The sequence below is a fragment of the Cyanistes caeruleus genome, chromosome 11 (genome assembly GCF_971803275.1).
Source record: "Cyanistes caeruleus chromosome 11, bCyaCae1.hap1.1, whole genome shotgun sequence".
Taxonomy (NCBI): Eukaryota; Metazoa; Chordata; class Aves; order Passeriformes; family Paridae; genus Cyanistes; species Cyanistes caeruleus.
The window spans coordinates 3,991,613-4,019,500 of NC_141711.1; the positions used below are offsets into that span (position 1 = coordinate 3,991,613).

The 27,888-nt window shown below is 42.1% G+C and overlaps 1 protein-coding gene across 26 annotated transcripts in view; it reads left to right on the forward strand.

Annotated features, from left to right (window-relative positions):
- The window catches only part of FOXP1 (forkhead box P1), a 378,502-nt gene that overhangs the window by 85,667 nt on the left and 264,947 nt on the right, over positions 1–27,888 (forward strand). For 9 of the 26 annotated variants that reach the window (XM_086846834.1, XM_086846829.1, XM_086846823.1 and 6 more), the window contains exon 3: positions 18,101–18,191. The exons of the other annotated variants lie outside the window; for them this stretch is intronic. The gene's annotated coding sequence lies outside the window, so the exon portion shown is untranslated. The remainder of the gene's footprint in view (positions 1–18,100; positions 18,192–27,888) is intronic. 26 annotated transcript variants of the gene reach the window in all.

Genomic DNA, 27,888 nt, shown 5'->3' on the forward strand with positions numbered 1-27,888 from the left:
TTAGGGACGTGCTCTAGCATATATGGTTTCCTTCACAGGCACTGAGCAGGGAAGCTATTGGAAACTTTAGGGATTACAGGAAAGGGTGAATATGTTTTCCTTTTATTTATTTACTTTGACACTTTCTTTTAAACTATTTCCAACAAGTACATTTTTACCAGTTTTTCTGTCTGGAAGAAGGAATCTGATGGTTTGTTTTTTTTTTCCCCACTCACAACTTTTAATTACACCATTGCCATCACCGGGCCCTTTCTACAACTCCCACATTGTTCAGCAGACACAGTGAAATGTTTTTAGGAACCTATAAAAACCAGTAATTTGCATCCAGAGGCCATGGTTGTAGTCGGTATTCAGGCAAGGAAGCAGAAGAACTTTATGGCCAGGACATGTGCTGCATTGTGGAGTGTGCTGGAGAGGCATGGGGCTGCTGCTCCACGAGCACCATTTCATCAGGTCAGGAAGCTGTGAGGGCTCCTGGCTGGGAATCCAGCTCCCCAAAGGTCCATTGTGCCAGGGAGCTGAGCCAGAGCCAGCCTGCCTCTTTCCCCAGCTCTGTGCCAGCTTTCCTCAGCCTCTCCCCAGCTTTTGTGCCTCAGGGGGGTGATCCATGCCTCCTTTTGGGTTTGGGCTCCCCTCAGTTACCTTGTGGAGCTGAACCTGCCGGTGAGTGGGGCTGTTCTTGGTGCAGGATGCCTCCTGGCAGTCCTGTGAAATGGTTCTTGCTGCGGGTGATGGCTGACTTGACACGGGGCATCGAGGACTCCCACGCATCCACAGCTTTCGGAAACCATCGGTTTCGGAGGCTAACGAGGGCCTCATGTTGCAGAAATATGTTAAGGTTTAGGATGAGATTTGCAAAATTGCCAAAGAAATTTCTTTTTTTCTTTTTTCTTTTTTTTTTTTTTTTTTTAAGAGCTGTTTGAATTTGGGCAATCAAAGCATCTTAAGTAGTTCTGAAAATGTCACTGTGGAAGATCCTGCTCATAGCTGGTCTAGCTGAACAAAAAAGGCTAAGATGCTCCAGAAGGAAGAAAACATCATCTCTTTTAAAGGTGATAGGGTAGCTGTGGTTTGATATTGTGTAAAAATTGTAAGTAATTTCTTAGCAAGAAAGAGCTGTCTGTTCTCAGTGGGCTCTGAAGTCATGAGATACAGGGCCTTGGAGCATTCAGTAGGCAGGGAAGAGTTGTTTAAAAAGTAGCTTAAAAAATCAGGAATATTCACCTCTAAAAAAGGAAAAAAAAAACCAAAAAGACATTTTAATTGTATTGAGTCTGATTTTTTGGGAAGGGTTGAGGCTACTAGTAGTAACTAGCCTGAATTAAACCCGGGCTTCCTATCCAAACAGAGCTTACATGCTTTTTTATTTTACTGTCACATGTGTGTACCTTCCAGATTGCCAGTCTCTCCAGTCAGGAGCACAACATAGTTTTTTTCATTATTGCTTTGAACACTTGTGCTTCCCCACCACCATATATTCTGTCCATTTGAAAGAATAAAGTGCTGCTCTGCTCCTTGTGTGGGAAATAACAGTAAGGATGGTGCGGGGTGTGTGGGATGCCTCTGCCCCCTGTGCAGGCCATCTATTCCCAAGATTTCTCAGTTTCAGCTATTTCAGCTCCTTAAGTTATATCAACATCAACAAAGAAATAAAGCCAGGTCCTTACTTTTAGCACAGACACCATGAACAGGCTATTCAGTGTGTGCTCAGCTCCCAGCAGGAACGTTTGTGCCAGACAGAGGACTTTTTGATTCCCTGTTTTCTTCGTCCATCTGAATAGGCTGTGGCTGGGGATGAGATGTCTGTTGTTGGATAAGGGGAAGTGAATATCCAGAGGGCTCAGGCTCTTCAGTGCTCACTGCTACTCCTGGGGAGGAGAGGATGGTTTGAGGAGGATGGGTGGGAATGTTTGTCTCCGTGAGGGTTGACCCAGCGCCTTGAATTTAAGGGGGATGCAGTGCTAGAGGCATATCTGCTCCATGGGGCCAACAGGGGAAGATACTGCCTTGCAAGAAGAGAGACAGTGTTCCCTGTGGCCTCAGAAAGTTGTCTAGGAGTGAGAAATGTGCAGGGTTTGTACCTAACCCAACCACGTCGTGCCGGAACACGCTCCTTGAAACGGGGCCGGGGTGAGCCGGCAGTGACTGACACAGCCTTCTCCTGCCCAGAGCCTGCATCCAACTGCTTTCCATGGCCTCCAGTGTTTGCCGAGGTGGGTCCCAGCCAAGACAGGAAACTATTTGACTTGGGGTGCTAGAGAGCTCCTCTCATGGTATTTACAGATAAAAGGGGAGGAGTTGAAAGTCATAGTCCGTGTTCAGCCCAATCTGATAACCTCCAGGGATTTTATTAGTTCAAAGAAATTTTGGATAGTGAACCTGTGTGCTTAATGGAGCTGAAGCCCCAACCCTTGGAGGCATCTAATCCTTACTGAAACCTTAGAATAACAAATGCTGCTTGTAATAATCTTTTTTCTTACCTTTTTTTTCCCTTAATGTTTTAAACCATTAGGCCATTCTAAAATTTAATACATAGGTAAGAATATGTCCCTGATCTTTAAAATTAATTGTCTCTCTTGAGCATTGATGGCACAGAAACCGATTTTGTTCAACAGACTTCAGTCTGTGAGGGGCTAAAAATAAGGAAGGTGAATTATATTCAGTAACTAGATGGGCAGAATGTGTTTTGTTTTAATAAATTAAGAAAGCAATAGTAAAAGGACTGTTTTCCACAATGTTTTACTGGGTTACCAGATAGTTTAATGCTGTGTCCTCATGTTGGATGGAGATGCACAACCTCTCTGCATGCCATGGTTCTGTTGTAGGTGGAAATGTCTGAAGGACACAGGCCCTTCACCTTGGTGTTAGATATGCCCTGGCACCTGCCTGGTGTTGGGTCAGAGTTTCTCCTTGGCAGAGATAAGTTGTCCATCTCCCTCCCCTCCAAATATGATGGAAACTCTTCATTGCTCTTAGTTCTTCCCTTTTTTTTTGGTTTTTACTTCACCACCAGCTGTTAGAGACCTTGGATAAGACACAGCTTCTGCTGGAGGCAGTAAAGAGGGTCTGGTAGGACCCTGTGTGCATTGCCAGGCTTCCAGGCTTTTTTCCTTCTGGAGCCTCTTCCTTTCTTTGCAAGCCTAGAGCTTCTGCTTCAAACAGGCAGATTCACTTGCTGATTAAAAAAGCATTGTTCATTTAGAAGGAAGGCCGCATTCCTTCTCAACACCATCATTAATTAAGGACTAGGAAATTGCCAATTCACCCAACATTCACATCCTTACCAGACTATGCTCACATAATTTATTGCCCAAATATCTTAATGCCCGAGTACGTGCTGAGGCCCGTACACAAAACCTAAACTCCAATCTCATTTATTTTTCCTATGCATAATTAAGATGATTGCCTCTTAAAACCTTGCTTATTTTTGGTAAAACACCTTTGTTTTTCTGAGGTTGGGTTTTCTAGATTGTGCCCAAACATGGGCACTGACTGTGGCCACAGCTTTATTAAACTGTATAATTTTGCATGTACGGGTGTGAATCATAACCCCCAGATGAAAATAGCTCCTTCAGAGCCGTGTCTCTGGGAGGAGGGAAAAAAAAAACCCACAACGTGATACCAAACACTCCCTTATGCCTTCTCACAATCCTAAACTGTTGCAGGTTGGACATAATGAGAAAACAGAGTTTTATGTCGAGTTTTGTGTCGGTGAGGGGAATGTAGCTATGCAAAACCCACTTACAGCTTAGACACATCATTCATGAGTTACACCATGGCTCCGAGCTCATGGCAACGACGAGTGTCTGGCAATCCCCACCATCTGGTGAACTCTGATGTGTATTTGAACAGCACGCTGTGTTAGTGTGCCTATATACAAGACATATTCGCACACAACATATAGTGGCAGGGGAAAGAGAGAGAAATTATGTTTCAGCTGTGAATGACTTATATTTACTCAAGCAGCAAAGAAATAGCTGATAGCTCATGAGTGATCAAAGCTCGTGGTGAGTTATAGAGGTCTTTCCTCACCAGTGAGGAAGATATAGCACATTTCAGCCTGCTGTATATCCTTTCAGTCCAACAGACACATTTTAATGCTTATTTTTATTTTGGTTTAGAGGCCTTTCTACTTTGCACAGCAATCGATTTTTATTATTATTATTATTATTATATTTATTTATTTATTTTATTTATTTTTGCAATCTCTTCTGCCTGTTCTCTGTCTGCTGCTGATGCCAGAGACAGAGCAGATTGGGAAGCCTTTGAACACATTACTGGTTGAACTCGAATGAGATTTTTGTATTGCTTGGTTGCGAGCTCCTGTGATGAGCATAAGGAATTTAGTTTTGATTGACATGATGTTCTCTTAAAGCAAAAGTGATCTATCAGCATTCAGGCACCCGCAACTTGTTTTTTTCTTTCATGACAAAAAATAGTTTTCTTGAAGTCGTGCTACAGCCACGAAGGTTGAATTGCAGTTTCCCTTTGAATCTTCTGATGGAGGAGGTAGAGAGGAGTGAGTCAAAATGGGCCATTTTAGGTCACTCCTAACAAGCCAGGCTCGAGGATCTTCTCGGTTTCTGTTGCTCTGCCTGTTTTGTGTTCAGCCAGCTCGTCCTCTGGTGCAGCAGCATGCTCATTCCAGTACAGAGTATTTGTACAGATGACACAACCTTATTATCTTCAGCTTCAGTCGCTTTAAAAGGAGTTTTTACAGTTAACACACCCGTGATCTTATACCACAGAGAGAACTGGTCTGGCAAAAATATATGATATATCCTGAGACAGAGTCTGAACGTGAGACATCCTCCCTCTCTCCTCCTTGTGCTCATCACTAAATGTGAAACCTCTTCAAAATAAGCTGCTCTCCAAATGAGTTATTATTTGGCCTGTGTCAGTATAGAAGACACGTGAGCATCCTCTGGGAGGAAATATAATCTTATAAATTAACCTTTGAACTTGGGAGACTTGGATTGTGGTTTTTATTCAGCTGCTTTGTAGGGCACTGGGAGGTTATTTAACCTGCCTTTTTCAGGTCTGGGAGATGGGTGCAGAGCTCCTTACCCCCACCACTGCCTTCCAAGCATATCCCTTCTGTCTGGAGGCTTGGGGCATCAGTGAGTGAAGAGCCATCAGAATTAAAACTGTCTTGTGGGTGATTTTATTACAGTTGAATCTGCACCTAGCCTTTGAGGGAGCAAGGATTGATTCAAATAAGGGTTAAAGCAGTTTTAAGAAACTTTGTAAATGATGAAGGTTTTTAAGAGTCATTTGGTGCTGAGCATCCCTGTAACTCACCTGTGCTGCCCTTTTACAACTGACAAAGTCTTACAAATGGGTTATTTCTGGCTGTGATGTTTGTATGGTTTGTAATGCATGTGTTTATGGGAGATTCAGGAATCTGCTGTGAAATTAGAAAGGCTCATTATCCCAAGGGTGGGCTTTCCTTATCAGTGGTTGTCGTGGCAGGTCTGTTTGGGAGAGCCTGTCGCTCTGCTTCCCTTGCCCTGCCTGGTGAGGAGGAGGAGAACTGAGGGAATGCTCTGGCCTCAGTAACAAGTTTTATGGTTTATCAAGTAGTACTTTGGAGGAATTTTCCACTTTTTCCCCTGGAAGTGTAGGGATGTGTATGTAGCTAGGTATGTATATCATGCATACCAGGCTTTAAAGCTCAAAGTGAATGATAAAATTATTTGTGATTTATGTAGTGAGCATTGAAATAAACATCTGAAGATGGTAATTTTAAGAAGTACTTCTAAGACCTTCAGCTTTATGTTTTCCTTCTATTTGGGCAGATTTTGCTAATTCTTATAGGAGAAAAGGTTACATTTTCATGGACAGTGAATACATCTCTGCTGGGCCTGTCCTTGGTCATCCAACTGTCCTTTGAATCATTCTGAGCCTGCTAATTCAATATCCTCCTCTTTGTTGTCCTGCTCCTGCATTTTTTCTTCCCAGGTTCCACTCCTGGCACTCTGCAGCTTCCCATTTCTATTTCAGTGTTTCAGGCACTGCTCAGAAACAGATGGATGGCGAGATTTCAACCCCACCTCCCAACTTCCACATACAGTCCACATCTCGCGCCGCATTCATGAGCACATACAAGCAACAGGACGCTTGCTATTTGCTTTTCTGATAAGTTCATCCCCAAATCTGAGCTTCCCCACCTTAGGCCAGGTGATCTAGCAGCGGCAGTTCCCTCCTCTCCCCAGGAGAATGGCAATACAGGGATATTCATGCGTTGGAGGAGGAGGAGGGTGTGGCACACGCGCTTTTCGGAAGCGCTGCGTTTCCCATCGCCTGTTTTGATGGCTTTGAGCAGGTTTTGTTTGCAGGTGTGCCCGGCGCTGTGTGATCGCCTGGGGAGCGAGGTGATGCCGACACAAGGAACAAAACCTCAGCTCTACATTTGCTTTTCCTCCTTTTGCTTTGCGGCGCCCGGGTTTTGATGTGTTGCTTCTCAGAAGGCTTGACGGTGGTAATAACGGAAACAGCAAAAAATGTCAGCTCGACTACTGTCTGCGTGTCGGCACTAGTCCAGGGAGTTTCAAAGGGATGTTTTATTGATTCTGTAATTGCACAGTAGAATGGACAAACTGAACTGTACCTCAGGGCAAGGAAAGCCCCTGTCTGAACGGCATCTGTTGGATGTGTGCGCTGCTGTAATTTGGGCAGGGAGTGCTCCCTGGGCGGTTTGAACCAGGGGACTCAAAGCTTGGCTTAACCCTTTCGCTGGAGGCTGTGGAAACTCCAGTTTTGCCTTCTGATGGCAGCCTGGGGAAAAGAGCTGCTTTGGGGATCCCTTTCAATACCTAAATGACAATTTGGGGCTTCACTTGGATTTACACCAGAATTGCTTTTAGAAGGAAGTTTGGCACGAGATCTTTTCCCTGGCATTACTCTCCAAGTATTCCCCTCCTCTCGGATCCTGAGCCCACAGAATTGTAACTTGCAGTGTTGCCTCACTTGCAAAATCCACTTCTTAACTGAAAAACTGGTCTTAATCTCTGATGAAATACGTCTGCATTACAGTGCTCCTGCCTGGGAGCTGGTAACTTCCTCTAGCACGAGCTGATTACTTTCCAAAACTGAAGGAGTGGACTGAGCTGTTTTGCTAAAACAATTGCAAATTAAATTTGTAAACTTTTGCTGTTGCCATATTTTTTCACTGGCATGCTGTCTGCGTGCTGTGTCTTTAATTTGGTGAGAACACGAATCAATTAGGCTAACCTACAGCAATGCAGAAACCGAGGGGAAAAAATTAAAATGCACTGTCTTGACTTGATACGTGGGTGCCCAGGGTTTCTGATCCAATTATTCTCTGTGATTTCTGTTAGCCAGCTAGAGCTGGGCATCCTGCAAAGAGCAGTGCTTTGTCCCCAGGGCAGAGCCCACAAAACCCAGGGGTAGAAGAGCAGTGCAGGAGAAAGCAGAGTCCAGCCAGCCTCCCTCAGGAGGACTGTAAATTTGACTGGGTTTCACAGTTTCAGGATTAGAAAAAAATAAAATCTGGGGATGGGGATGTGCTGAGGATGGGAGGGTGGCAGCACAGCCAGGAGCCCCCAGCTGGAGCTGGTGCTGCACAGGCTACCAGCAGATGCCAGCGGTTTGTGAAATAAACCGTGATCTTGGGGTTTCCACTGCACTTACTTATAGCCAGAATTAGAAATCTTGCTTTTTAAACTCAGTGCTCTTTAAATGCAATCTTCTGAGAGAAACCTGCAGTGCAGTTCTGTCCTGTCCTGGATTTTAGTAGATTTTACAAGAAAGTACTGTCAAAAGAAGAGAAGGGTGTGACAAGACCTTGTTGGGCTTCTCAGTGCTTAAAGGGTGGTAATTGAAAAGAGGGAAAGCAGCTATTTACACAGGCAGATAGTGGTAGGAAAGGGCCAGTGGTTTTAAACTAAGCAAGAAGATATTTAGATTTGATGTTAGGAAGAAGCTGAACACTGTGAGGGTGGGGAGTCCCTGGCACAGGTTTCCCAGAGAAGCTGTGGCAGCCCCTGGATCCCTGGAAGTGTCCAAGGCCGGGTTGGACAGGGCTTGGAGCAGCCTGGGATAGTGGAAGGTGTCCCTGCCCATGGCAGGGGTGGGACTGGATGATCTTTTAAGTCCCTTTCAGCCTAAAACGCCCTGTAATTCTATTAAATGAAAGAAGATGTGGGCTAAACTTCATGATAATTTCGGATATTGACTCTGATGAACTCCCTTATCTGAAGCCTTGTGTGCTGTAACAAAAATAGGCACTTAAGGATGTGGAGCACTCTGCCAGTTCAACAGAAAGAAAAGTGAAGCCCATCTTCAGTAACTTGTATTGCAGAAATCAGCTGGGGGAGATCCTGCATCTGGGATTTGCTCCATTCCCTTCTGGTGGTTCAGAGGAGTGTAAATTATATACTAGCGGCAACAGCTGTACTTTGGGGCTTTTGCCAGAGGAAGAGCAGCTTTATTCTGCATTGAGATGAGAATGCCAGAGATGTGTTGATTAGTAGGGGAGGGGAACACTGCCCAGTGCAGCTGATACAGTGATCTTACAACATAATTAGTTGCAAGTACACTTTGATCAAGTCCAAAACTCACAGTCCTGCTGAAAGGAGCAGCGAAATCTTTATTTTTTCCTAGCTGGTGAAAGGTAGCTTATCTTTATCTAGTTTTATATTAAATTCACGGCCAAGGTATCGAAAGTCTCTAAGAACAATAGTGCTGAGATTAGTCAGGACCCACAGCATGGGGTGAGGGGCTGGGGAGCACAGGCAGCATCACTGCAAGGCTTGTTCTTCATCAACCTCCTAATTTGGAGACAGGTTTAATAAAAGCTGAATAGAAATTAAAATATCAGGCTGAACTAGTAGTTTAACATTTGGCTGAGTCTTTATCACCTTCCTCCCCCATCTCTGACTTTTGTCAGATTGCTCATAATTTCAGTCTCAGTGATCTGACTCTGTTGTCTTTTTTTTTTTTTTTTTAATAAGAATGGTGAAGTGAGTGTGACTGAAAATACAGAATGTGCACTAATATTTCCTGTGCCACATCAAATCACCAAAATGACTAAAGAACATCCTGAGCTCTGAAATTCTCAGCACATATTTTCTGTCAACACTAACGCTGAAGTGGAATTGCCCCAGCCAATCAGACATGGGAGAAACACTGACTTACTGACCCAGAAAAAGCTGTATTTCCCAATTTTTTGCAGGTCTCCACTCTGGTTGTCAAGGAAAGGTGGCTGGAGTCAGGATTTGTGGTAGCACAGTGCTTGGAATCCCAAAGGCGCTCCAGGCACATTGATGTGCATGTTAGAGAGGGGTTGCAGAGTCCTGAGGGTAGTAGCCATGGGAAGCAGGCGTTTTGCCAAAGCTCTGCTGAGCATCTCCCTGCCTTGCTGATAAAAATCATTCATGCTTTTTGGCAATAGTATCTGTAGCTGCTTTTGTGATGCCCTGAGTCCATTGATGACTACTTGCAAAAAAAAATAAGATGCGTAAAAGCTTGTGGGGTTTTCATAGTAAATGCTTGCTGGTGGTTAAGAGATGCTGGGGAATGTTTTCAAGAGCATCTTAGTCCTGCCTGCAGAAAGGTCTTTGATAGAGACAGAGTAGCTGTTGGTGCTCTGTGCTGCCTTTTTTGTTTGTTGCTTTTTTTTTTTATGTGTGTGTTACGGGCTTGTTTTCATTTTATTTTTTTTTTTTTTTTTACCCGCATTAATTTAATTATTTCTGTTCCTGGAAATTTCTGTCCGGGATTTGATTGTAAGAGCTGGGTGTCTGGAAGATTAATTTGTCCTTTTGGACTGCATCTGGACTGTTACTATTTTATAATCATCGACAGTGGCTGTAAGGAGTGAGGAAGGATGCAGTAAAACACAGCAATGCTGACAGTGTGAAAATAGTGCATCTTCTTGCTGTTTGATATTTGGATAGAAACCTTTTATCACTTTAAAAACTGGCCGTGTATCAATATGATATGTTAAAAACAGGAGTAGGAAACTGCAGGCTTTTAATTTGTGCCATTTGAACCCTCTTACCTTGGATGAATGCGGCGTGTAAATTATAGTTCCCATGAGGTAAAAATCAGTCAAATGCTACTTAACCTTTACTCTGCCATGTTTCGTGTTCCATTTGTGCTTAAGAGAATATGTGCATATGCTTTCATCTCACTACCATGCAAAATCATCCTTAGGGTGCCTGTAACAACACAAAACGTCTTTAAATTTGGATTTAAGGTGAGCGAAACTGCTGTCGCCTTAGAAATCTTAGGGCTGAAGTGGTTTCAGAAATTTTGTTTACCCTTCACAGGTGAAGAGGTGGAAGAGGTTATTTTTTGTTCAGCATGGCTACAGCAATTCTGGTTCTAACCACTGCTGCTGGTTCTAACTGGTTTATTTGCATGGGTATTGGTTATTTGTATTGTGCTGGGTGTTCATGGCTTGGATTGGTATTTTCCAAACTTGGTCTGCTGTAAAATACCTTGTGTTTTTTCTAGTTATTTTGGTTTAAAACATTCAGCTATTTCACTTGTTTAATATAGAAAGCAACTTCTCTCCATGATAATTTCCTAGTAAAAGAGTCGGAAATTTGTCAGCTTTGGTGCTTGACATGCAAAATACCTGACCCAGAAACCGCTAAACTTCCTAGAAAAAGTTTTCTTTTGAGTTATGTGTTTGGATCAAACTTGCTGTTCTCAATGAAGCTTATACCTAAGATGGTACTTGCATAATTTATTTAGTGATATTAACGAGAGCCTAAAAAACCTTAATTTGGCACTATTTAGAGACACTTAACTATAGTTTTGGAAGAGCAAGATTTTCATAAAAAAAAAGCAGAAAAGAGATTTAAGATATTTTCCCAGTGAATGTCTTCATTTGAAAAAAAAAACCCAACCAAATAAGCGAAAGAAGAAAATTGGGGAAATGAGAAATACAGTTTTCAAATGAGCTGACTTCAGAGCCTGCATATCATTTGCATCCTGTTAATTCAAGGGGTCCTGCAAAATAATAAAACAAGTCAGTTGTGTTCCCAGGTGAGCTGCAGTGATTGCAGTGGGAGCAGATGTGAACAAGGGGAGCTCCCTGGAGCTGGGTGTTACCCCCTCACCCCAACATCCCTGGTGCTGCTCACCCACCTACAGTGGAGACTCAAAGTCTAATTGAGGAGTTTAAAAATAATGTTTTTAACACATGGCTCCTTTTTTTTTTTTCTTTTTTTTTTCTTTTTTTTTTCCTTTTTTTTTCTTTTTTTCTTTTTCTAAGAGAAAAAGGAAATTAAATTTTCACTGAAATGCCGTGGTTGGAACAGTAACAGTGAAGGGAAGTGCACAAGTTGGCATGGTTTGTAATGCTTAAGTTGGCTGTACTGGGTATCTTATATATTTAACTATATACACTTGTTACTGTATGGAAATATTAAATTTCACACTTAATGGGGACAAACAAATCTAACAAGTTTCTTACGTATGTTCAGTGTGGCAAAATAAGTGCTTGTGGAGGAAGATTTCTTTAAACAAGCTTGGTTTTAATCATGATGATTCATGTATACAGAATCAAACCCTGTGTGTTTATTTTAATCCCTTTTTTTTTTTTAGCTCATTCATGAGGCAGAATTCCTGCTGATGTCCATGATCTGCAGGTGCTCACCTGAGTAGAAAATGAGTGGAAATGGAGGAAAGGTCACGAGAATTGAATTTTTTTTAAATAGGTGTGCTTGAAATAAATAAAAAGTACTTTAAATTGCCTAGAAGCAGAGAGTGGGAACAGTGAATTGAATTGTATTTCTCCTCTGCAGCTTTTGTATGATTTGGAGAGTCTTTGCAAACACTCCTGCTGGTGTATTTATTAATGTGGAGCCCTGTACAGTTCTTCAGGCCAGAAACTTTTTGTTGTGGTCAAGGGAAAAAACAATGAAAAGGAGGGGAAGGAGGAAGGATTTTGCAAAGTCTGGTGTATACCCGTATCACCCTCTGAGAGCAGTGCTGAATATTCTTATTTGTGGAGTTGAGGAGTGAAAATTAAACTTACATAGTTTGCAACCACTTTGATTTAAAGAGTTCTAACTAAATGTGATCTACATTCAAAAAAACAAAGTAAAAGATGTCTGTAAAGTGTGGTTTTTTTAGGGGTTGTGTTAGCCAAAGCCTTGCTGACTCCATGCGGTTGTCAGATGAGTAAATAATGAAACTACAAGGTATTACTTTCACTTGTGGACAGTGCCCAATTTTCCCCCCAACCTCTCCAAAAGCCTAAACAATAACAGAAAGAAGTTTCACGTGTAGCAAATGAAAAATGAAACATGGCATTTATTAATGTTTCAAACATGTACAGAGATAGAAATAGAGGGCAGTCGGTGGTTCCAGGGAACAGTGTGGGATAGAATCATCCCTTTCTAGAGGGAGGTACCCTCGTAGCTCAGTCAGGTTCTGCCTGGACTGACACAGCACAGGGAGCATGGGATGATGCTGTTTTCAGTGATCTTAATAATGAACTCAGTAGTTGTGGGAAATCCTGAACTGTGGGGGAGAAGGCAGCAGCTGCCTGAGGGGTGGGCATGCAGAAGGTGCCATGAGCATCAGGACACCTGGAGAGCCAGTCTGTGACACTCAGGCTGTGTCTTTCTGCATTACTAAATGTTTGTGAATGGAAAAGCATGCACAAAAAACTTTAAAAGTGAACCACATCCAGGCACTGGTGACAGCAGGGTTCTTTGGGAGGTACTGAATACCCGAGAGAAGGGTGGACTTAAAAATAGAGTGGACCAGGAACCAAGTGCTCCAGATTCCCCCCAAAAAATTAGTTTACAAGTTTATTAAAGGTTTTCAAGAAACTTTCTTTAGTGTTGATGTCAGGACATAAAGTGTTTTTAGATGAAGAACTGACAATGGTTTTTCGTGGAAGAATCTATACAAGGAAGAATAGCCTTGATTGTTTTCTGTCACATGTCTGAAAATAACCCTGCAGCGGAACAGCGATGTTAAGTGCAGATCAGTGATGAAGTGAACAACTTCACTGTGTTATTTTGCTCCTGTAAATGGTTTGTTTCACTTTGTTTGTCGGAGCATGGTTTCGGCTGAGCTTGTTTGTATGCACAAACTGGATAGTAGTGAAGTTGGGAAATCATTTGACCTTCTGATCTGTATAATCACTGACAGAGACACGTTGTGATATTGGTATGTCATGGCTTTAGGTGGTTTAGTAATGAAAATGAGGCTGGTAACATGAGCTCCATGTGTTTTTCAAATATAGTTATTTTCTGTGGTAGTTTCTGAAGTATTACACATCGGCCAACCCTGCAGCTGGACTGGAATTGCCTTTTGGAGTTTTGCAGTTGATTGTGGACTTTGTATGTTGGAAAGCTGAGAGGCTGCATCCTGAATAACCCATCCCACAAAGGAATAGCTATGCTTTAACATTTAAAGAGTCCTTGGTGGCTTCAAGAGAAGGGTTGCAGTGACAAAATTCCAGATTCTGTGGCCAGGCTAGAGCCCCTTGGCAGAAGTACATGGACTTGTATCTACAGTAAAAGCAATGATCTTTGAGCATCTTGGTTATTTTGGGAAAATGTTCAGACAATGCATCAGTCTAGTTTTGAAACAGCTTCAAACATTTCACCACTGAAACCTCTAAAGCAAATGTTACAGAACATGCAGCTTGTCTGTTTATCTTCTCTAAGACTATGTGAAGTCTTATGTGAAATGTGATAAGAATCACAGTATCTCCTTTGGTTGCTCAACATGAGAAGCTGATGAAGAGACAGTCATCTATGAGACATTCTTCAGAATAGCTGCAGAACAGATAGCTTTGCTAGGCTGTCTCTGTAGAGGGGTGAAGGGGGGATTGTAACCCAAGTACGTAGGCATGGTCTTTCTTTTAAACCTGGCCTTGCATAAGTGAGGGCTTTGGTTTAGTTTAGCCATCAAATCCGTGTTTCCAGCATTTCTGGAGTTTGACCCCTCCCCTGTGCTCCTGTCTGTGCTGCTGTTTCTTTTGTCTGGTGGCTGTCCCAGGGCTCAGGTGTGTTGTTCCTTGCAGCGTGTCTGGCAGCAGTGCACGGGAGGGATCACTGGTCCTGGGAGGATGCACACCAGTGCTCCTCCATCCTGGTACCTCACCAGGCGTGGCAGCTCAAACCTGCACAAAGAAAATTCACCAAAAGGTAAAGAAGAGTTGATTCCTACCCCTTATGTGGCTCCCCAGGCAAACTAAAGCCCCTGTACCAGTAAAGTGGTGTTTTGATGGATGAAGTGAGTTATGCACAAACCCCATGGCAGAGCCTGGCACCAGAGACCAATACATTCTTAGTCAGTGCTGTTCCACTAGAGAAGAGCTCATCATCTTCTCCTCTGGGGAGCTACAGGGTCCAGGGAATTCAGGTGAAAAAAGATCCTTTTTCTTGCCCCTTATACAGTCATTGTGCATCTTTTGTGTATCACTCTTCTGCTGAAGATACTAAGGATGTGAAAAAGAAGAGCATGTAAATCATTCTTCATAACAGAAATACGGAAACCAAATGTTTTTGAGTGCTTGAGTTTGAACTGAGGACAGAATTTAGATCGTGGGGTGACATGAGGGATGGGATGCATGCAGGCAGTGGGGACAGCATTTAGTAAAGAGGGGTGGAGTGATACAGGTAATCCTTGCAAGTGAACCAAAATCCTTTAACCAGCGTGATGATGCACTAAAGCCAATGGGGAGTGCTCGCATGGAGATTTTCCTTAATTATATTTTTTATTTCTGGAGCTGTTTCCCCAGTGTTTATGATCTGACAGCAGTAATGAGTCACTGTATCAAAGCTGTGGCCAGGAAAGGGAAAAAAATGTCTATACCAAATGTCATGGACTGATGCTGTGTGTGGCAACACAAATAAAGGTGCTGTGTGGTTAATGCTGCAAAATTTGGCTCACAGAATGTTCCTGCTTTTAAAAACCTTAGCAAGTAAGATGATCTGTTATTATTTTATTTGCAGGATTAAAATGAGGAAAAAAGTCCTCTCTTGGTCTTATCTACGTGTGTTTAATTTTGCAGTAACCCCCGTAATGATGAGTTGGGGAAAGATGAATGTTTTTCAGTTTCTGAAGTTCTTGTGTAGAGATAACTTTTTGTTGGCATGGCTGTGACTGTGGTCACTGATTTGTTTTTTTATTTCCCCCACTTCTCTGCCTTGATAACAACCTGCTAGCACAAGTGGATTCAAAATTGGGATAAATACTGTAGGTGTTACAAACTTCTCTGATCCCTTTGTCCATATTTAATCTAATCTCAAATTAAATGAATGCTGTTAATTAGATTCCTTTCACATGTGTGTGGATTTCTCAATGTGTGGCAAAATGTTATTCTTCTCTTGTGTGAGTGGAGCATAGAAGGTGAAAGTATACAATTAATTTGCCTGCAGATTCTTGAAAATTGTATGCTGGATTTCTCTGAACATGCTGTATGGAACAATATTTCAAGCAAATTATTGTTATTTACTGTGGATTTTGCCTGGATATTAAAAGTCAACAATTAGGCTTCCTTTTGGTTCTTAATGGATTTTTATTTTGACAAACCTGCCAAATTCTTTCTCAGAGTTGGTGGCCCTAATGCTGATCCTCAGAAAGCATTAAGTAGCACGTGGCATAACTTCCCAATGCTATTATTTTGCTGCATCCATGACTATTATATTCAGTTTAAAGTTGTTGATAAATTTGGTGGGGACATGTGCTGCAGAATCCTCACCAGGGATGAGGGTCTGTTGTGGGGTATTTGCTGCAGCTGGATGGGTCAGTGGTGGCTCACATGAGCCATGTGGGTGGTGTTGGCTCCCTCCTCCATGGCTGCATCCCATGGGATAGGTGCCACCCCTTGAGGAGAACGAGGTTTCCAGCTGTGGCACAGCCAGCCTTGCAAGCAACCTGCTACAAATCCCAGTGAATGTAGTGATGTGCCCCCTGCCCTCCCCAAAAATGCACAAAGAAAATCCTGAGCTCTTTGATCCTGAGGTCTGCTGCTTTCTTGGGCCCCCTTTTCCTTCTCATTTTCATTGAGTAAGTGTCACCAGTTGGATGGTCCTTGAGTGATGGAGTGTTGTTTATTGTGTGCAGAAAACAGGCTGCAGATGGGTCCTTGTGATTTCTTCTGCCTTGCTACTATATGTGATTTTCCAATCCCAGATATCTTTGGATCTGCCTGATCCAAGTACCTGCCTGCCCCAAGTAATTATGGGCTTCAGTGGTGACCATCTCTGGTTAAACATCACCATGACCTCTTTGGGGCAGCGTTGGCCTTTGCTGGCTACTGAATTTCCTGAAAAAACCTGGGGTGGTTGCATTTTGGTTTTCCTGTCAGGGTGATAATCTGTCACCAGCTTTCAAGACAAAAGATGTGCTAGAGAGGGTTTTTGAGTAGGTGTGTGCATTATAGTGGGTGATTTATCTGCTTAGTATAGACCATCCCCATGGTCACTTAACTGCTGGTTCATTTAGGCTTTTGTTAAATGCATTAATTGGAGGAGCAAGGGTCCTTGATTCATTGCATTGGATTAGACAGGCAAACCTTGAGTTAGGCTTGTTTTTTACTTCTTGATTACAGTTATACAAATAAAATTGCAGGTTCCTTCTTGCAAAAAGGGTTCCTTTCAACACAGACTCTTCTGATAAGCAGAAAACTGTGTTTATGGAGAACTGCAAAACAAGGCTTGGTAAGAGAAATATTTTCTACCTGGAGGCTTGTTCCACGTGTCAGAAAGTAGTTCTCAAGGCAAGGGGTGGAAAGTTGGATGGTCCAGGGGCTTTGGAAAAGGTGTGTTGCAAAACAACAAGTAAGAAATAAGTGCTGCCTTGAAAGTCCTTGGGTTTCGGTTCCCTTTTGAAGGTAAAGCAGTGCATGCAAGGTTGAAAAATGTCAGAGCAGTCACCTATATCAGCAAGTAAATTGGAAACCAGTTGTGATAAGATATTCAAAGAAGCATGGAGAGTACTGTCCTGGGCATAATGTAGTCTATCTGACCCATCAGTCTGGTTCACTGGCAGTTTCAGTTGCGAGGTGGGACAAGCTAAACAGAGAATACAGATTTTTCTGTGAGAACGAGACCTTCATTTGAATTCTTCAGCGAACCCTGGCAAGTGTTAAGGGTGTCAGTGTTTCTCCCAGCTGCTTCTGCAGAAAACAAGAGATGGTTCCTGGAGGTTCGAGTTTGGAGCTTGGATGGGCCCAGTGGAGGTTTCTCTTACAAGATACCCAGAGTTCCTGTAGGGCCATGAAAATCTTCACTTTTTTATTGAGTTATGTTTGAGAAGCTCTAGGGCCTTGGAGGAGCAGACTGGGTCAGTGTGGTTCTCCTCTTCCTCTAAGAGTGTGCAAGATAAAATAAAATATTTGAAGCTTGAAGTTCAATCCAGGCAACACCGTGGGGCTGACCGTGCTCCTCACTCCATGCCCTCTCCCAGCACAGCCCCTCCACATCTGCTCTGTGTTTGGGCTCCGAAGGTAAAAGCAAGGAAAGAAGGGTTCCTCAAAGGGATAGTGTTAAACTATTAGTACTGGGAAATGTAGATATTATTTCTTTTTTTGAGGGCTGCGGATATTTTCATCAGGGTTTCCTTAGGTGCAGCATGTGTTTTTAATCGATGGCTGTGGCATTTTTGGAAGTCATCTACAGCCTTGCACTCCAGATCAGCCAGGCTGTCGCACCAGGTCAAATGAAAGTCTGTCTCTTCACTTTTTGAAACTGGCTAAATGTAAGCGAAAGGTCCCTGCAACCTTGTCAAGGATAAAAATCCAGCCTGTGTGTACCTGTGGAGGCACAATTCTAACCACTTTAGTAGTAACCTGAAGCTGGTTGTCTTGAAATCTTCCTGTTTTGTCCAGTAATGACTGATTGCTCAGTTCATATTTTTCCAGACAAGGTCTTTGTAGGTGGTTCAGAGCAGAACAGGCAGTCTGACTGATTCTCACCTGTTCTTACACTCTCTTAATTTTATTTAAATTTGTGAAAAATGAAGGAATTTAAGGAGCAAATAAAGGACAAGATGACATAGAAGCATTCCCCCCCCTTTTTTTTTTTTTCCCATCGTGATTTAGGTGAAAGGCTTTCAAAGAGTAATTCCTGTGTGCCTTTCTCTATTGTTCTTGCAGACCTGTGGAAGATGTGTCCTACCTTCATGATCTACCCATTGGTAGTGTGAGTTGCAGAAGATGCTCCCCTGCAGCTAAGTGCTGCTCCCAGGTAGACAGCGATGAGCTCTGCTGATGTCAGACTAGTGAATTTCTCTCTTTCTTTATTTCTCTTTCCCTTTTCTCCCATCTTGCCTCGATCCTTTTATCTAAGCCTTCCAATTCCTTACTGCTGAGCCTCGGGACAGTGGGATCTCCAGGAGGCAAGGGTTAATGTTGTTTGTTTGCAGGAGGAGGGTGGGGAGTGCTGCAGCGAGGCTGAGATGAAAGGTACCACCGGGAAGTGGTTTTCTTGGCTGGGGAAGGTAGAAATGCTTTTAGCCTTGTGACCCAGTTGACTGGCTTTGAGTTCCATGCTGCTGCGAGGTAGCAAGCCCAAGGGCAAGGGCTTATTCTGTGGTTTTTTGTTGTGGAAGAGTTTCCCAGGAGTTAATGTATAATTTTCACTCCAAGGCTTGTCTCCGTTGTTCACACAAAGAAGTTCACACAAAATCTCCCCATAACAGCCCTTGTCCGAAGTTTCCCCACAGTGCCTGGCCAGTGCTGCTCAGTTCTGTGGGCCCTTGGCTGGAAACATGCAACTTGAAACATACAACTTGCATGACTTGAAGTTTCTCTCCTAGTAAGAGTAATTATTTTTGTCTAGGTAATCACCAGGCAATGTCAATACTCCTCTTCCTTTGGGTGGAGGCATCATTTTTCCTCCTGGGACTCTGCAGAATTCCAGTACTCAGTGTGTTTGCACTGCACAGCTATTGGTGGGAACAAAAAAAATGGGTGATACATCACCTAAAGCACTGAGTCAGGGTTTTTTGGAAGTACAGGAATTGAACTTGGGTGGATTTTTGATTTGACTGTTCTCAGGCCTGGCTGTAGCTCTCCCACCCTGTACAGGAGCAGGTATTTCAAAGTGGTATGCATCTGCAATAATTCATAGCATCTCTGCTGCCTAATGCCTCACTGTGTGAGGGGTTGTTTTGGTGGAGACTTTTCTTCCTCCAGGTTATGCTGTCGACAAGCTTTGACCTACTTGGTCCTTCTAGTGTGAATTTTGCCTTGCTGGAGATACCTTGGCCAGATACGGTGAGTGATGCTCACCGGGCTGATTGTAGGGGAAGGTTTGTAGTCACAGTTAACAGGAAACAGTGGAGACTGTAACAAACCAAGCATGAAAGCAGGAGTGGGTGTTTGGATATCTTGAGAGATGGTTTTCCTTTGGCGGGATGAGGGGGTGGGGAATACACCAGGCAGAAGAAGGTTCAGATTGAGAGATAAACTTTCCAGAACAGCACCTGCAGTAATTTTGGGGCACAGTAGCTCAGGCTGGTGTAGAAGAGCTGATACAGTGGTGCTGTCTGTCAGTTCCCTGCAGTTCTTTGGGGTCCTGTGTGCAACTGGCTTTCACAAATGTGGAAGGGCAATGGAACCACTCTTTTGGGTAATACAGTAATGCTTCCTGATATGATGGTTTTGTGTGTTGTGGGTGCTTAAGGAGCCTTATGTTTATTTCACACCGCAGGGATGCAGAGAGCTGGTGGCCAAAATATGTCAAGGTGTTGGAATCCAGGTCTTTCTGAAAAATACCCATACCTGTGTTAGGTTCTGTGGGGGACAAACTCACTTAGTGATGGAGGGGGTAATAATTCTAAGGCACGTCTTCACAATGAGGATTATTTTGGAAACCTAAATGAAGTTTATTATTGGGTTGTTACAGAAATGTAAAACTATCAGCAATAGAAACAGATCTTTCAGATGGTTTGTAACTTTCTGGAGCTATGTCTGCATTCTTCAGTAACGCTGGGCAAAAGCAGCGGCTCCTTGGAGAGAAGCAGCTGGTGCCTTAAACCTGGGAGCTTTCCAGAGGTTTTACACTGTCCCAGATTTGATCCAGTCCTGTGGTTTGAGAGTTTGGTGCTGAGCATGGGCTCAAAGGGAAGCTCCTGGAGCTGGTCTAGTTTCACTGGAGAGGAAATCCAGTTGATGTTTGCTGAGCCTGCTCTGAGATGTGAATTACAATGCATTACATGAAGCCTAATGCACTTTGTTCCAAAAGCACTCTGGATTTGAACTGAGATGGTAAAGGCACCATTGGAGCCTGTCAGTGCAGTCAGACTGCAGTCACTCTTTACGTGTGAATATTCCAGCATATGAGCTGGTTTAAATGACACCTTTGTTCTGAGTGAACTCTTAAACTTCCCTTGTTTATATTTTAATTGCTTTTAGAAAATTCCTAAATGGTAGAAGAGCTGTTTCTATTTGTGGTGTGCTGGTTTCCAAGCCATACAGGGTACAGAGATGAGTTTCCTGAACTCCTTCCAATACCAAAGTTTCTTCCTCACTTTTCTTTGCTAATGTAATGGTTCTTCTCTGAGATCTTCAATACCATAATGTGTGCTTACATTTCAGAAAGAATCACTTTCATGGAAAGTTAAATAAATAAATATTATAATCAGTGAAGCATCATAAATAACTTTTATGTTTAAATCAAGCTATTAAAAGCTTTTTTATTTTTAAGTAGATAGGGGAATAAAATAGCTGCATAGTTCATAAAGTGGTATACTATTACTGCCTGCTGTGCCCATGAATTATGCCAGCTTTTTACACATGGGAAGTAAAAAGCGGATTAGAACTGTGATCAATGTATTATCCTATATTTCTTATTGTGCATTATATTTCCTTTTTGAGAACCTTTGTAGACTAAATGGCTACTAATGACATAATTACAATTGTTTGTCACCACCATAATGTGTGATTTCCTATCTCATCATGAAGATGTAAGTTAGATAAAGGAGGAGTTTTGGCAGGAAGACAAAGTGCAGTGATTTATTAAAGACCAGATGTGGTTGTTAAAAGCTTTTCTACAGAAGGCTCAATTGAGTGATGTGAAATGGGAACGAAAGCTCTGAACACCACAGTCAGTGGTTCTTGGTGTGAGTGACACAGTTGCTCAGAGGAGCATGACAAATTAGCGGCGTGTTTTATTGTTGTGTACAAATTTGTGTTTGAATTTAAACAGCATAAAAAGTTCGGAATTGCTCATGCTATTAAAGTTGATGTTTAAAGGAAATAATTATGCTGAAATGGAGTGGATAACTTGAAAAGCTCAAGTTCTATGAAAACATCTCAAGATGATGTTAAGTCAAAGGATCTCAGGTCTCAGAAAGAAGAGGGTTTACTGAGGCGATTGACAACAGCAAAGGCAAGTGTGCTGGAATATTAATTGTTTTGCTGCGGGCAGGATATCAGTGTAAATCAGCAAAACTCCATCAAAGTCTTGCTGGGGAGTGGGTTGCCTGTGTCCCCCAGCAGAGGTTTGTCTTCTCAGGTCCTTCCAGAACTGGTGGAGGCTACAGAGTCAGAGGAGGGTGCACAGAGCAGCTGCTGAGCGTGGCCCTAACATCACGTGCTGGCTGTGGGGAAGTGAGGGGCAAAGCCTAAGGAAGGGCAGTTATGGAGGAAATAATTTGTTCTGTAGCTCTGAACTTTTGCACTGAGCAGCTTGGCTGTGTTTGCCGAGGAGCTGTGGCCAGCCCCATCCCATGGGAACGCTGCTACAATGCTTTTCCCGGTCCTTACGCAGCGCCGTCTCTTGGCTTTTTTCATTTTCATGCCTTGTTGTGCAGTTGTGTGGCTCTGGCTGCTTTCCCCCACCACCTCTCAGTGCAGACCTGCCACCAGCACACGTTCTCCTCAGGACCTCGTGCTTGCCAGAGCGTTTTCCAATGCTCACACTGTTGTGTCGGGCCATGTGCTGCCCATGGCATTTGTCTGTGCCAGCTGCTGATGTGTTTTGAGGCACGACTGGTTTTGGTCTAGCTTCAGCTGAAACTGTAATGTGCATCTATTTGTCTGTTGGATAAAGCACTGTTAGTTATTGATGGCTGTTGATATTGATATTTGCGAAGTGATTAATCGTGATGGGTGAATTCTGAAGACAGCGTAGAATAATGGAATGGTTTGGGTTGGAAGGGACCTTAAAGATCATCCACTTCCCTACCCCTGCTGTGGGCAGTGAAACATTCCACTAGACCAGGTTATTCGGAGCCCCATCCACATCCTTCCTTGTCTTTTGTTGCTCTCAGCTGTCACTCTAATCTAAACTCGCAAAAGTCAAGATGTTCAGTTGGGGAGATGGAATGATAGCTTCAGTACCTCTTTTGCCCTTATTTATTTTAGGGGTCTTTACACTTCACTTTGTCTTTTTGTGTCTTGCTTAGACATGTCTTGTGTCTTGCTTGACGTGGCAGGTGGCTGATAGGTGGTGGGGAGCAAGAGAAATGTTCAGAGAAACAGCTTCTGATAAGCATCTGAAATTCTTATATACGTGCCTTGTGGTCTGGGAATTCTGCTGAAATGTCATGAAACTGGTTTTATTTGAAGAGTCAGCTGCTGCTCTAGGTTAGGCACTTTCCTGGTTTTGCAGCTTACTGTGATACTGGTTTTGACTGAAGCACAGGAAGTCTGAAAAGAATATTAAAATAGAATAAAGTATACTGCAGCCTTTTAATGAATCTCTCATCAGATTTTGACTTAAGATTTTTCTTAATTCTTTTTTAATCATTATTTTATCTGAACTGGTAAGCCCATCCCCTTTTATGAATAGAGTTTAAGCTAACTTTGAATTTCCTGTCTTCCTGTTTAATCCAGGCCTTTATCATTGCTAGCAGGCTAGGAAAAATACTATTGTCTCAGAGTCTGGGATAACCAAAAGTCCGGTTTGGACACATTCAATCTAAGGACTTTATAGAAGCATTTTTCAAATGAATTTTTGTTTTCTGCTGTCCTTTGTGTTTGGGTTATTTTTCCCTGCTCCCAGCACAATTAGAATGTTACTGCCTTTCAAATGAAATTACTTTATTTTCTTTTTTTCTTTCTTTTTTAATTTTTTCTTTTTTTTTCTTTTTACCTCTGTCCTCTTTTAAGCCCTTCTTGCTTTTCTCTCCTACAGAAATAAATCTTATTGCTACAAACATCACGGATTCATTGTCAAAACTTCATGCTTGGCATTTTAGTGATAGACATCAAGTTGAAATACCAGTTCTGGATTGTTTTGCACTGTTGAGCAATGGCAGGCAGACTGGTTAATGTGGAGAAGTCTGAGACTACAAGTAATATTTCTTCTTTACCTGTGTGACTTTGCCTCCTTGAATTTGTTTGTGCTCAGGTTCATGAGTAGTCAACTACTGATTTAAAGATGTGGGGGCCAAGGCAGTGCTGTTTAAGGTCTTTGGTGGCTTTTTGTGCTGCCATGTGTGTCCTGGGTGTTGCAGAAGCGCAGTCAGCTGGAGGCTCCTCAGGTCTGACATTCAAAGAGGCAGGGTGTCAAAGGATGAGCAAGATAGGAAGAGGATACTGGGCAGGACAAAGGGAACTGGATATTTTAGTCTCTGCAGCAGGACCTTCCTGATGGAGCAGAAATGCTCCCTCTTGTATAATGTTATACATTATACAAGTATGAATACAAGTACATACCCTGTCTTATCTCTGCAGTGGGTGGATGTGTCCAGGTGAGGTATCCCAGACCTCAAATTTCAACAACCTCATGAGTCTTGTTAAAAAAAGAAAAGAAAAAGGCTGCTGCCACTGTTACAGAACATTTGCCTTTCTTATTTCACCTAATGTGAGATGGTAAGAAAATGCTGCAAGTGGGACTGTCACAGCTGCAAACAGAGCAAGGCAGACACCACAGAACTGTTTAACCCTGAATAATAGCTGTGAAGAATTAATAAGGTTGGGTGAGAGTTAGTTTTTTGGGCAAAATTTCCCTGGGAACAGTTGTCTGTAATATTCTCAGGCTTGTTTTTCCTTGTTTTGGTGTCCACTTCTGTGAATTTGGTAACATGCTTTGTGTGAGGAGCTTCTCAGCAGCACTGAAGTGATTCTGTATAATTTGTATTCACTGTTAATTTTAGTAACTGCGCTGAGATTTGAATTACGCTAATCAACTTTTCTTGTAATTTGTATAATTTGCATACTGTACACACACTGCAAATGCAGGACTCTGGTGCAAAACAAAGTTTAATTAGTGTAACAGAGCCACATCAGCTTTCCAAGTGATTGATTTCTGAGCGTGGAAGAGATCTGTAACAACAGATTAGAGCAGTAAAATGTCCAGTGTTAGGGTAGGGCCCCAATGGGCTTGAGAACCAGCACAATTATTTGTAACCAGTGCTATTCATCCATCACTTGACCCACCTTCCCCAAATATTTGGCTTGTGCATAGGGAAGCCCTGAGAGCTTTATAGATGTCTTGGTCTCACTGGTTTCTTCTGTAGCTTCCCATTGATGGGATGGGTTTGGAGGATGTTCACCACCTTCCCCCTTCTCCTGTCCCATCTCCACTGTGTATCCCATCTTACAGATGTTTCTCTTGCTCTGTGGAAATGATCTCCCTTGACTGTTGATTTTCAGTGATCTGGCTGTGAAAAGTGTACTGGTTTGCAGACAGAATTGCAAATCTGATCAATTTTTAACATTGTGTTATTTGTGGTTCTTGACTTTAAACTCCAGATCACTTGCTCAGTACTTGGGGTTTTACTTAGTTTTAAGTGTGTTTTTTGGTTAATTTATGGAGAGACCTCAGCAACAAAATGAAGAGGAGACCCTGGTTATGTAAAGGCAACAAAACTGTTAATTTCACAAAATTCTGACAGATCTAGAAAACAAAAAAACTTGGGCTAAGAACAAAATAATTTGGCCTTTCTTGGTTGAATGGGCTTCAGTTCTTGTGATCTTGGAAAACATCTGCAACAAACGAGAATCTGGTGAACTTAACATTGAGTTCTGAAATACATTTATCTTAGAAAGAGAGTATTGATCTGTTAGAACAAAATGTGTGTTTGCTTGCTTGTTTGTTTTAAAGTCTGTAGGTAAATTAAGTGGTGTAAAACTGGTGAGAAAATAATAAACCTCAGAAAATGCTTGAGCTGGTGTGAGGATCACTCTCAGTCCTGACCACATGTGGCCCTTGAACTCTGATTTCTATAGCTCCTTTGCTGCAACTAGAGAGTGCCATCTCTGAGCTTGCTTTAACTTTTGCAGCATTTGTCCAGCTGAGCACCATGACAAAAACTCCAGGTGTAAAGCCCAGCCTGCTCATACATTTCTGCAGACCTGGCCCTTATTTCATGTCTGATCAGGCACTGTGGGTCTTCTTCTCTCACTGTGTTGGTTATGACTTGGGAGCTGTATTTTCTCATCCTTTCAGGGCTGTTAATAGAAGGGAAAGGTTTTAATGTCGATTTTTGTAGGCATTATGTTAATACCATTGTTACCTAATTAGCATCCGACATACATTTGTATATGACATTGGATGGGCAAGTGTAAATGCAATGGACTCTGAACATTTTATGAGGTGCTGCTGTGAAACTACTTCACTCATCATTACTTAAAAGCTAGAGATTTGGCCTTAGGTATTACATCATGTGAAAACCAGTAGACAAAAATGGTGATCAATTTTTTATTATAATAAAGTTTTAATATGAGGCATTTTTAGATATGTGTCATGAATATATGAGTCATGTATTTCACACCAAACCAAACCTATTATGATGATATTTCTACTTCAAGGGGTTTTCAGTATTTAAATACTAAATTTAATTCTATGGTTAAAAATGATTCATATTCAAATCTATTTTTATGCTTTATAATTAAATAAGAAAATATTGCTTGTACCTACACTTTTACTATTCTGGGTTGTATTATAATTATTTCTTTAATTTGACCCATAAAAACAGTCCATTTCTTCATTAGTAAATTACAAGGATATCGCAACAGAAAAATGAGTTTTGAAGGTGTCTTACCATATCTAATGGGAATTTCAGTTTGGGATTTTCTCATTTCTTTCATTTGTTCCTTTTGTAAAACATGAAGATACTTTCTAGGTAAATTAATCCCTTCAAAGGAGCAAAATAACTTCCTTTTCGGAAAGGGTTATTAGAGACTTATTCTTTATAATCTTAAATACCACTTGTGTTAGGCTGAACAATGCAGGAAAAAATTACACTAGTTAAAAAAAAAAAAAAAAGAAAAAAATTATTACCAACCAAAGCCAAGTATATTACAATTATGTGATCATGGAAAAGTGAGCTTTCTACTGGGAAAAACGTGATCTAGATTCCCATGAAATTTCTAAGTTTAAGTATTTTTGTAAATTAGGTTGTTCCTAGTTAAACAGGTGGCTTTAAAGGCTGGTTTCACTGTTGTTTTAATCATAGTTTAGTTACCATGGAGAAATATGCAAGTTAGCATTTATACACAGAAGTGAAATTTATGCTGCATAGATAATAGCCTAAATTTAGCATGACTTAAGTTTACCACTTCCTTAAGAAAAAAGATATACATGTTTTATTATTATACTATCACACTATCAAGAAGTTAATTTCTTTAAAATATTATAGGATTTAAAATTCAAATTTTGTTGTCCTGAAATAAACACTCTTCCTTTTAATTTTTTTAATTTTTTTTTTCTTTTTTTTTTTTTTTTTAGCTCTAGCTTAAAATTATTTTTTCCCCTTTTGATTTTTTGGTTGACTTCTCGAGTTCGAGTTTTAGACAAGTTCAGTGCGTGGTGTGGAGCTGGTTTTCATCTGTGCAACTGGCGTGCAGCAGTTCAACAAGGGACTTTGCAGGAATGTGTTATAAAATTAATTGAGGCATTTCAGCTCTTTGACCCAGAGTTTATCAGAATGGAAATTTCTTTTACTGAACTAAAACAATGCTGGGAGAGGGAAGAAAGTGGTGAGAAATCCTAACACAGTGTTTTAGAGAATAGAGCCTGTCTTGGCTTAGCCAGGCCTTGTGAGCAAGTCGAGATGCTGAGTGTCTGTGGCTGACCTGGAGAGCTTGTTTCTGTCACCCAGATGCCCTTTCCTAATTTAACTTTTTTTTTTTTTTTAAGTTTAACAGTCCTGTCTGTAGGACCTCACAGCAGAGCTAAGTTTTCAAGGACAAATGTTGTAAGAGTAGCATGATCCAACAGGAGGTCCCCCAGCACACCGAGTGCAGCAGATCCCTTTCAACACCAGCTGTTCTCACAGATATAGATTGCTGCAGTGAAATTTTCTTAATATAATTCAGGAAGCTCTAGAGAATTCTCCAAAACAACTGTGCCAACAAGGAAAATGTTGAATTTTTCATCAGCTGCCCAACGCTGAGAGTTAGTGGGCAATCCGTTCATTCATGACCAGATGTTCAGTGTAGTAACGCTCTGCAGTTAACTTGAACCTTGTGGCCTGTTTTCCGGCGGCTGCAAGGACATTGGCAGCAGCCTGGCACGGGAGGATTGCGGCCTGAGAAGGTGCAAGATCCGCCTGTGTGTCCGTGGCTGCCTGGTTTTCCACCAGTGACCAGACAAGGTAGGGAGTGATGGAGGAGGGAGAGGCTGCAGCATCAATCATCGCAGGGGCCTGGCGAGAAGCATCTTTATTTTGCAGCTCTGCTATCAGAGGAGGGCTGACCAGTTTTTATCTTTTCCGTCTTCGAAATGAAAGATTAGCTTTTTTCAGTCTGTGTGCAGGGTGGGGTTAATGCTTAATGTTTTGTGTCATAACTTTGGTTTCTTACCCTTTTTTTTGTGGTGAAATGATCAGAAGAAAGGTGACTGGGAACTTTGCACAGCTGTGTGGGTGCATTAAGGTGGGTAAGGTCAGGGTGGTGGTAACTCCACCTCAGCCCCATCTTGAGCTCAGCTGGAGGAAGAGTTGACTCCTGAGTAGACTCGGCCGCTCACTCAGTCTCATGGTTTCTTT